We start from the raw sequence: 10,255 nt of genomic DNA on the forward strand, positions 1-10,255 counted from the left end.
AGGAAACCGTATTCACACTTACATCCTTGAGCCTATCCCCTTGTCCGTGATACACACTATCACAACCATTTGGCTTAGCTCCCACTCCCATATGATGTGAGACGAGGCTTTGGGGCAATGGAGAAGAGTCAAATCAATGGTGCACATTATGCTCACTACAAGTTCGAGAGTCTAAGTACCAGACACTTCAGCTTTTGGTCACATCCGAACTTGCTTCCACCACATTTTTAGCCATGACTTAGACCTACACACTTTCCTCTCTCAGCCACAATGTGGGCTCTCCATTGCAACTCTCAACACAACAATTTTGGAGCATCAAGAGTCACTCATTGGCCACACACACACTACATCACATGTAACTTTGGTCCCATATGTCATATTTGATCTCAAGGGATGATAATAAAATCTCTCTCTCTCTCTCTCTCTCTCTCTCTCTCTCTCTCTCTCTCTCTCTCTCTCTCTCTCTCTCTCTCTCTCTCTCTCTAGAATTGTTAGCCAACACTTCCAATGTTATCTTCGTATTAAAAATCCCCCCTTGGTTTTCTCACCATTGGAAATTCAAAGCTAAAAATGAATGGAACCTTACTCAAAGTGGCTCACTTACTGTAAACACTTAACGTGGATGGGGACAAACAAAAAAAGTTAAAAAGGTTTTAAAGACACCGTGAGGTGCATGCCTGATAAGGAATAATTAATCGTTGGTGCCTCTAACTCATTCTCTTGAGCACATGGTTGTATTGAAGGCACAGATTGGGAAACTGTTGCGATGCACTTATAAAAACGCAAGTCTGGAGTACCAAAAATCCACCAAGAAGCCCATACGCACAGGCATAGTGCTAATCACACTATACTGTTGTACCCAAAGGCTCTCTTCTAACCTACGGACGTAGCAGTATCCTCTCAACACACACACACACACACACACACACACACACACACACTTTGCACACATCTTGCGGCATACTACCCCAACGCACAAAAGTCAAGGAATCATCCAGCATTGATCGGTAGCATCTTTGGGTGGCGGCACTGCGACACATAAAGGCCCGGTGCTACTCCTCATAGGTAATAAGACATTGGTTTTTACGTTATGTTCTTTTAACGCTTTGCAGTTATTAGATTTTGTGAAAGACATGTCCATTAGCTTCTAATAAACTGGGAAACTAACTTTGTTTTGAATAGCATTCAGTATACTTGTTAAATATTTGTATAAAGGCATAAGAAGGGAGAACTAATCTAAATGCAAAACACCGCATGGTATGAAACACGGTTCGCATGGTTCAGAACACTATATAAACCGCATGGTCCGGAACACTGTATAATGAACCTCTCATCGGCATGACAGTAGACACTAGCTGGGGATACATACTTGATAGAAAAACAGGCAAGTAGCATGCCAAAAGAGCTCTTGATTTCCCAAAATAAAACATTCAATAAGGAAAAGAACTCTCTGGTAAGAAAAAAAATATAAAGTTATGCAAAAAAAGATCGGCATTGTGTACTAGGATATATGTTTTTAACTCCATGAGCATGCGTATGAGATACCAGTTTTTTAATTTATTTTGGGTATAACACAAAGTCAAAAAGATAGTAAGAATTATTTTGAGAAGAACTTGGCAATTAATTATGTACATAATATGTTGTAACTAAAAGGACTTTTTTGAACAATGGTTGACTGTATGTCACATAATGGTGAACATTTGCTCACAAAATAGCATCTTGTATGGTCTATTTGGCAGCCTTACATTGGAAATCATCGGCACGGCCTCAACACAAAGCATACGGATGACAACCCCGAGCTTTCAGGTAGACTTTTGATCTACTAAGAGGATGTTCAACCAATATTTGAAATAGTTTCTTATTGATTTTTATACACTAAGTTTATAAAACAAACTATTAAGTGAAATTGGTCTTGAAAATGTGAAAAGGGGTTGTCTTACACTTCAAGGATTGATCTAATTACTTGGAAAGGAAGTTGTTTCCAATGCTTATTGATATACTTTTGTGGGAAAGTTTTCCAAAATGGTTTTTTTGAAAAGAAAATCCTCATGTGAGACTCCTCAGAGAGGAGGGCATGGTTATTTTGAAAAACATGTCTAATTACAAACAAAACTCTGCCAAAATTTTGACAAAAGGGAAAAGATTTTTCTAGGTTTTAAAAGTCTGACATAACCGTGTTTTAAAACTGCGTACATACTTTGTCGGGTAGTTCTAGATTTATCATTTAAAACAAAATCCTCATGTGAGGCTCCTAAAAAAGGAGGGCCGATTTACTTTTGAAAAATGGGTCTACTTACAAACAAAACTCTGCCAAAATTTTGGCAAAATACATTACTTCTTATTTAGAAGTAGCATATATCTTATCCTTTGAAATAGATCATCTACATAACCCCAAAATGAAGCTCCTTTTCTATCTCTTTCTCTCTCTATCTCTCTCTTTTTATTCTCTCAGGCTCTCACTCTATCCACTTGGGGAGTAGGTTTTCCAATGTCATGTGTAATCACTATACAAAAATGTTGCTTTCTGCCTTAGTTTTCTCTAGCTACTCTTAGAAGCTAGCATCTAGCATAGACCACTAATAGACAAGATCTGGTTTATGAAATTGTACTACAGGGTATGATGCTTTCTATCGGAAGCCAAACTACGGGGGATATACCATCCTTTGAGAATGCGAGCCCAAAAACTTGCAAGAGATGTTACCTATCCAATGGAAAGTCACGTCCATCCGCCATGCGTGATTTTTCGGAAGGATGCAAATCAGTCTTCATCATCAAACCAGAAAACAACCAGTGCACCGGTTGAATTTATGGTAGAGGAAAGTCTACCAAACAAACCTATTGTAGAAAATACCGTTAAAAAATGGATCATGCCTGATAGAGAAGCAAAGAAAAAACTCCCTCGAAATGTATATAAGGAGAGTGAAGGGGTTTAGGGTTATGGTACATCAATAACAAGCTGAATAGACTGTTTGGATACCTGTCTTCCTATCAAGGTTGCCCATGTTCTAACTGGCTACTTATGTTGGATGGTGACAGGTATAGGTCTATTCTTTCATGGGTTTTGAAGCTCAATTGTTCGCCTACCAGAACCGAATGTACCAACATAAAATAATGAATTTTGTCTTCTGTCTCTTTTGTCTTTGGCTATTGTCTACAGTCTTTTATTTCTTGTATAATTTGGTAAAGTGTCAATATATGGTTCTGTAAGAGGGCTATCAAATTTAATCTCTCTCTCTCTCTCTCTCTCTCTCTCTCTCTCTCTCTCTCTCTCTCTCTCTCTCTCTCGGTATGGAGCTTAGAATTGCTAAGATTCTAAACCTTGACAGATCGATCCCATGAGCCCGACACAATAATGAGATTAGCTATAAGGGGAGAAATGAACGTAGGGTACCTAGCCCCAATGTGTGCATCTACATCCTGAATCATGTACTTATGCTCACTTAGAGTGTCCCAAAGCTTGATGGAATGATCTCCAGAAGCAGACACAACCTGGTGGTTGTCAATAGAGAAAGAAACACATAAAACATCCTTGCTATGTCCAACAAAGGAATGGGTGGCAGAGCCCAAATTGAGATCCTAGAGGTGGAGCTCGCCGTCCTAGCTACCATAGAGTACAAACTAGCTATCATCAGAGGAGAGAACATCATCCTGCATGAAATGGCCATGGCTCCTGAGACCTTTCTTGGTGAATGCAAAGTGGTCATCCCTGGTGAACGGCCACACCACAATCGACCTATCTCAAGATGCCAAAACAATCATGTTCGAGTGGCCATAGTTGTCACCCAATCACTATGCCCCTTCAGGGTTGCCCATAGGCCTATCATTGCCACCATCAAGGGCTTCTATATATATAGAGAGAGATATCTATATATAGAGAGAGAGGGAAGAAGAGAGCGAGAGAGAGAAATATACCTCTGCTCTTTGTTTCTTTTTTTGGTTAATGATTATGAAGGAAGAGCTTTTATCAAAATGTGCTGCACCACAATGCGAGTGGTAGGTTTATGTCACACAGCCGTTGACTTGCTTGCACTGTGCATCGATTGAAAAATGTCGCGATAGAACACGATAGGGAGCTCTCTCCACGATATGGGTGGTCCCAATCGTGTTGTGACGCAACATCCAAATGTCGCGCCACAATGCGATAGGAAGGCGTGTCCACGATATGGGTGGTCCCTATCCGCGTTGTGATGCTACATCCAAATGTCACGCCATAACGTGATAGGAGGCATGTCCACGATATGGGTGGTCCCTATCGTGTTGTGACACGACATCCAAATGTCGCTCCACAATGATAGAGAGGCATCACCACAACAGGATTAGTCCCTATCGCGCTATGACGTGCCTTTAAGAGTGCCGCACCACAACGTGACAAGGAGGTCTGGCTACGGTTACTCCCCCTACTCGCATTGTGCCGCAAAATTTTTCCTTGTCGTGACACAACACGAGGAGGGGGTTTGGTCGAACAAGGAACATGCCATATCGCATTGTGTTGCGACAACCACATTGTCACCTCGTGTCCCAGTTGACATGCAGTATGCCACATGTCGTTCATGCGGTGATGCACTCTTCCCAATGATGATGAGCGACTCAATTAATTGGGGTCGCCATACGTTTGGTAATGATGATGATGTCCTTGATGATTATATAATGTTTCTATTTCCGAATACCCCACTGTTGCTTGACGACTGTCCTCACCTCTCAGAATCAGCTTTTGCAACGTAACCTTCTCATTGCTCAATCTTCTTCTTATTCTTTCCCACAACACTTTCTAGGGTAAACACTTGTTTCCATGGCTCGCACGAAGCAGACCGCAAGGAAGGTTTACCCGCAAGACAACCAACCTTTATCCTCAAGAGTTGCAGGCAAAACCTTGCCTAATCTTTGGGCAACAATGCATAGTCGGAGGTACTAGAAGAACCAAAGCGTTTTGCTTGAGCTGCACAAACTCCAGAGACATGTTTCTCTTGCTATTTCTAAGTTACCCTTTCAAAGAGTAGTTTGCCAAATTTGGATTTTCGATGGACCAGAAGTGCAATGGGTTGCCTCCATGAGGCAGCCAAGGACTTTCTGATCGAGTTGTTCCAAGATAGCTACATCCTCACAACTCATATCCATAGAGTGACAATGATGCCCCGGGATATCAATTCTCTGAAGTTGTTATGATTTAGATACAACAAGACACTTGCACCAGTCCATCTATCTAACAGGGGAATGGACAACATTTTGGCAATCCCTCCAATAACCAAGAACATTTCCTTGATTGAAGTCGTTGATTGGTTTCAATCAGTGAACATGGACACGATAAAAGTTTTACTTTTAGCTTACAACAAAAAGTAAGTATTTTTTATACTGCTAGTCTTTTTAATATTTTGTATACTACGAATAGCAAATTAATTCCTTTTTTTTGTGCAATCAGATCACATTTGAGCGTTGTAGGCTTAAACATTGAGTGCAAGCGTTGCTACCTTGCAAACTCTGCGCATGGTTTTCATGGGAATGTTTGAAGGTACGTAGCTACTTGTTTCTTGATTCTGCAATTTTGATACAACGTGTGGTCACCATATACTATGTATTGCAGGTCTGTTCAGAAGCTTGTTGTTGCATGGGAAGCACTAACCCAAGACAGTGTTTAGAAAGATATGTTGATTTTGAGTTGCAAGGTTCCAAAGCAAGACAACGCGCATTCTTGTGGATGGAGAGTTCTTGCAAATGTGGAGCTTCTTTTGGAACGCATTTATGTTGAGGAGCGTAGAAGTGTAAGTGCAATGTTTTGCTTTTGTAATCCTTGCACACATGGTTTATTTCAATTACGTTGTGAGCGGGATGAAAACACACACAGTGCCTCTATAACGACCCGACACACACTCTTGGGAAGATACACACACACACTATGGGGCACCACTCGGCTTAGACAACATACCTGGCCGAGACAGGGAACACACCTCTGGAGTGAGAGGAGAGAGACTATCCACTTGCCCACTCCACATAGACACACACACACACACACACCCAAAAAACTCAGCTCAAAAGAGGAGAATTTCTGATGTTTAGATACAATTGAGCTTGGGCCAACACCAATGGGGCAAATAGCTCACACAATATGGGTAAAATAAGCCAGATACAATCACAAACTAGAGCAGAAACTTCGCTCATAGAAGAAACTTACACAGAAAAACAGCAGGAAAAGAGTGAGGAATTTGGCAAAATGGACAGCGCCATCGCGTCCGGAACGGCCCAAAACCCCAGTCTACAATGTCAAAGTGCTCAAATCCGACCTCGGATGAGCAGTTTACAGCCAAAACAGGCTCCAAAATGGGCAAAAACACAGTTGCGGCTGTTCCTCCTCTCTTCTCCACGTTTTTTCTGGTCTTCTCTCAGTTTTTTCAGTTCCCACACTTAGCTTTATTAGTTGGGCACCCTTGGCCTTTTAGATGACCTCAAACGGACCCCGAACAGGCCAAAAACTGACCTCGCAGTGCATAGTTGTCACCTTTTTGCATCATTCGCACACCTGGCACTCAGCTTTTTTCCAATAATGCATCTCGCCACCACGTGAAGTGGCCCCAAAAAGTGGTCCTAATGATGACCTTTCTGCATAACTCTCACCAGAAAACACCCACGTTGTGTCGGTCCTCATCCGCGTGCAAATATTGACCTCGTTCGCCCTCCTGACGCCACTAGATGCCATCTGACGCACCTGCTTACCTCATGTCGTCGGCCCGCGGATAGCTTCCTCGAGAAGTTTTACGCGCTACCAACTCCTCCTTATTGTAGAAAAAACACACTAGTACTGATAATAGTGAAAATCGCTGCACTATGTACATGCTATCCTACCTGTACACATGTGGGCCCCACGTAACCACCTGGCCATGGAAATTGGGTAATCCTTTATTCGATGCACCATGCATGTGTATGTACATATGCGCAATCCCTTGCTAAAAAAAACTCCTGACATAATTTGCCCATCCCCTAGCCTGCTAGATCATTCATGATCAGCAGCAGTAAAGAGAGATATGAGACTCGCCGCATCACAGGTCTCCTCATCCTTCACCAACATTGCTTGCTCCACAGACAGCTCATCTTGCTCCACCATCATCAATCTAGCATGATACAATTTAAGACGCAATCCATTTACCCTTGACTTATGTAGAACACCATCCAGGTTAGCCAGCTGATATGTGCCATTTGGAAAACACTCCACTACCTTGAAAGGGCCTTCCCACTTAATTTGAAACTTCTTTTGGAAGGTGTTGTCCAACTTACTGTTGTAGCGCAAAACCAAGTCATGCTTCTTGATACCCTTACTTTTGACTTTTTCATTTATCTTTGCCAAAGCCCTATCTTGCATCTGCCCATAATGTTCCAATGCACTCATCCTATCCAACTGAACCTCTTGTAGTTGTAAGAGCCTCTCTTCGAATGCATCACTAGGCGGCCCAAGCAACTTCTCTAACATCTTGACCGCAGGCAACTCTACTTCCACAGGCAATAGTGCTTCTTTTCCATACACCAAATGAAACGGAGTAAACCCTGTACCTGTCTTCACCGAAGTACGGTAAGCCCATATTGCACTAGGCAATTCCAAATCCCAATTCTTTCCTTGGTGCTCTGTCACTTTCGAAAGAATCTGTACCAACTCACCATTGAATCTTTCATTTAAGCCATTACACTGTGGGTAATAAGGAGTGGTATGCTGGTGCTTAATCTTCATCTTTGCACATAAAAAATCTAGCAGTTTAGCTCGAAATCCTGTCCCCTTATCTGAAAGTAGCTCTAATGGCACCCCAAACTTGCAACATATTTCATCATACACAAATTTTGCCACATCCTTTGCAGTGATCTGTTTTACTGCTATAGCCTCTGCCCATCTAGAAAGATAGTCCACTGTCATCAAAATATAGCTTTTTCCCCTGCTTGTGATAGGTAACGGGCCTATTGCATCAATCCCCCACTTTTCAAACACATCAAACGCCATAATGGTTTTTCGTAGCTCTGGCTTCAACACTCTCTTCCCAAATGCTTGACACCTATTGCAAGACCTACACCAATGGTGAACATCCTTGTGCAAACTAGGCCATACATACCCCTCTTGCAAAATCTTATGCAAGGTAATATTTAGAGCAAAATGGCCACCACATGCGCCTTCATGATTCTCTTCCAACACTCTGTAAAGCTCCTCCCTCCAAGGTACACGTCTCAACACGAGATCAGCCCCTTTCATGTATAAGACATCACCAATCAATTTGTACCTGTATGCTCTACGCACAAAGCCATACTTCTTAGAATTCTGAATCTCCTTTGGAATGATTCCTGTTAGCAAAAACTCCTCTTCTTGAGCCAAACTTTCCCGGCCATGATAAAGAGGTAAATTGGTCCTCAACACGAATAGCTCCCCAATCATGCCTTGAGCTGCTTCATGTGCCTCTCCATTTAGAGCACGTTCAATGTGTCTGATGCTCCATGCTTCAAACTTTTTTAACAGGCCTTTAATTCTGAAGCACATTTCCTTCAATGAGGTGTTCTTGCTCTTCCACACACCCAGCACTTGCTTCACCACTAACAAGGCATCACCTTTCATGCTCAACCTTCGAACCCCATGCTTCAAACAAATGTGTAATCCGGCTTCCAATGTAGCATATTCAGCCTCATTGTTACTATGCGCATCCAATTTGAACCCTCTCTTGCATACTAGATTCCCCTCTGGATCATAAAGTGCTATACCCCCTGAAGCTGCATCGTGGCTCTTTTTGTATAAACCATCAAAGAACAACACATGTGCATTGCTGATCTGTGGCACTTCTTCAACTACCTTTCTCACCACCTCTTCCTTAACAATAAGGAGATTCTCCTTGTAGGTCAACAAATCAGCTAGGGTAGCCCTTGTACTATCTTCCACTAATAAAAAAAAACTCAAACTCTTGCAGCTCAATTACCCATTTCTTCACCACATTTGACATGTTAATACCATTAATTAACTGTGGCAAAAAAGCATAACTCGTCAAGAAAACAAAAGGCCGTGGTAGCAAGTAATGACGAAATCGTCGACAAGCAAATATTACACTGGCCATCACTAGCTCTACTTCCGAAAACTTTCTCTCCGCTACCAACTTCACTCGGCTTGCACAATACACTGGCCTCATATAATGGCTGCCCTTCCCCTTTTGCAATAGCATGGCTCCAATGGCATCATCCCCTACTGATGGATTTACATAAAAAACTTTCTCCCAATCAGGAGCCTGCATGGCTGACAAACCCCCTAACACCTCTTTCACCTCTTGAAACACTTCTTCACACTTGTCATCCCATTGCAATGGATCATGCTTTGCCACTTGTTGTAATGGATAAAGAATCTGAGACGACAATGGAATAAACCTTGCCATGTACTTCACTTTGTGTATAAAGGTTGCCAATTGCTTCGTACTCGTAGGTGATGGAAGAAGAATAATAGACTTAACCTTGTCTGGATCAGCCTCAATGCCATTTTCTGACACCATGTGGCCCAATAACTTCATCCTTGGCTGTGCTAGATGACATTTCTTTGGATTTAGTTGTCCTCCACATTCATCATATCGAGCCAATACCATCTGCAGCTTCTCATGGTGTTCAGCCCTACTGCTATAAACACAGAAGTCATCCATAAAAGCTTTAACACAACTACCAATGAATGGTTCCAACACCCAATTCGCTCTCTCTTGATAGAAGGAAGGTCCATTTGACAACCCAAATGGCAATACTGTGTAGCAATAGCAGCCCCATGGCGTAATAAAAGTGGTCTTTGTGCGGTCTTTAAGAGCAATCTTCAATTGAAAATAGCCTGAAAAACCATCACACACACTGTACCTCTCATAACCTGCCACTGAATCCAAGATCTGATCGATGAATGGAAGAGGATATGAGTTCTTCTTAGTGGCTGCGTTTAAGGGTTTAAAATCCACACAAACTCTCCACTTCCCATCCTTCTTTGGACTGACTACAACTGGACTCACCCATTCTGTGGTCTCCACTGGAACTATGAACCCTGCCTTCAATAACTTGTCCACCTCTACCCGCAAGGCTTCCATTTGCTCTTGACCCATCCTTCTTAGCCTTTGCCGCACTGGCTTAGCACCTTCTTTCAGCTCTATATGCATCTCTTTGCCCTTGAACCCTCTGATCTCTTCATATGAAGTAATGAACAAATCAGGAAAACTAGCCAGCATGTGCAAATATATGTCCTTCTCCATAGTTGAGAGGTCTCCACTAATCATTTGCGTCA

The 10,255-nt window shown here is 42.2% G+C and overlaps 1 pseudogene; it reads right to left on the minus strand.

Moving 5' to 3' along the window:
* Positions 1-3,824, minus strand: part of LOC147433940 (small ribosomal subunit protein RACK1-like) — a 65,925-nt pseudogene extending 62,101 nt beyond the window's left edge.
* Positions 3,825-10,255: the final 6,431 nt, after the last annotated feature.

Source organism: Adiantum capillus-veneris, chromosome 19 (genome assembly GCF_014529385.1).
Source record: "Adiantum capillus-veneris isolate H3 chromosome 19, ASM1452938v2, whole genome shotgun sequence".
Lineage (NCBI taxonomy): Eukaryota > Viridiplantae > Streptophyta > Polypodiopsida > Polypodiales > Pteridaceae > Adiantum > Adiantum capillus-veneris.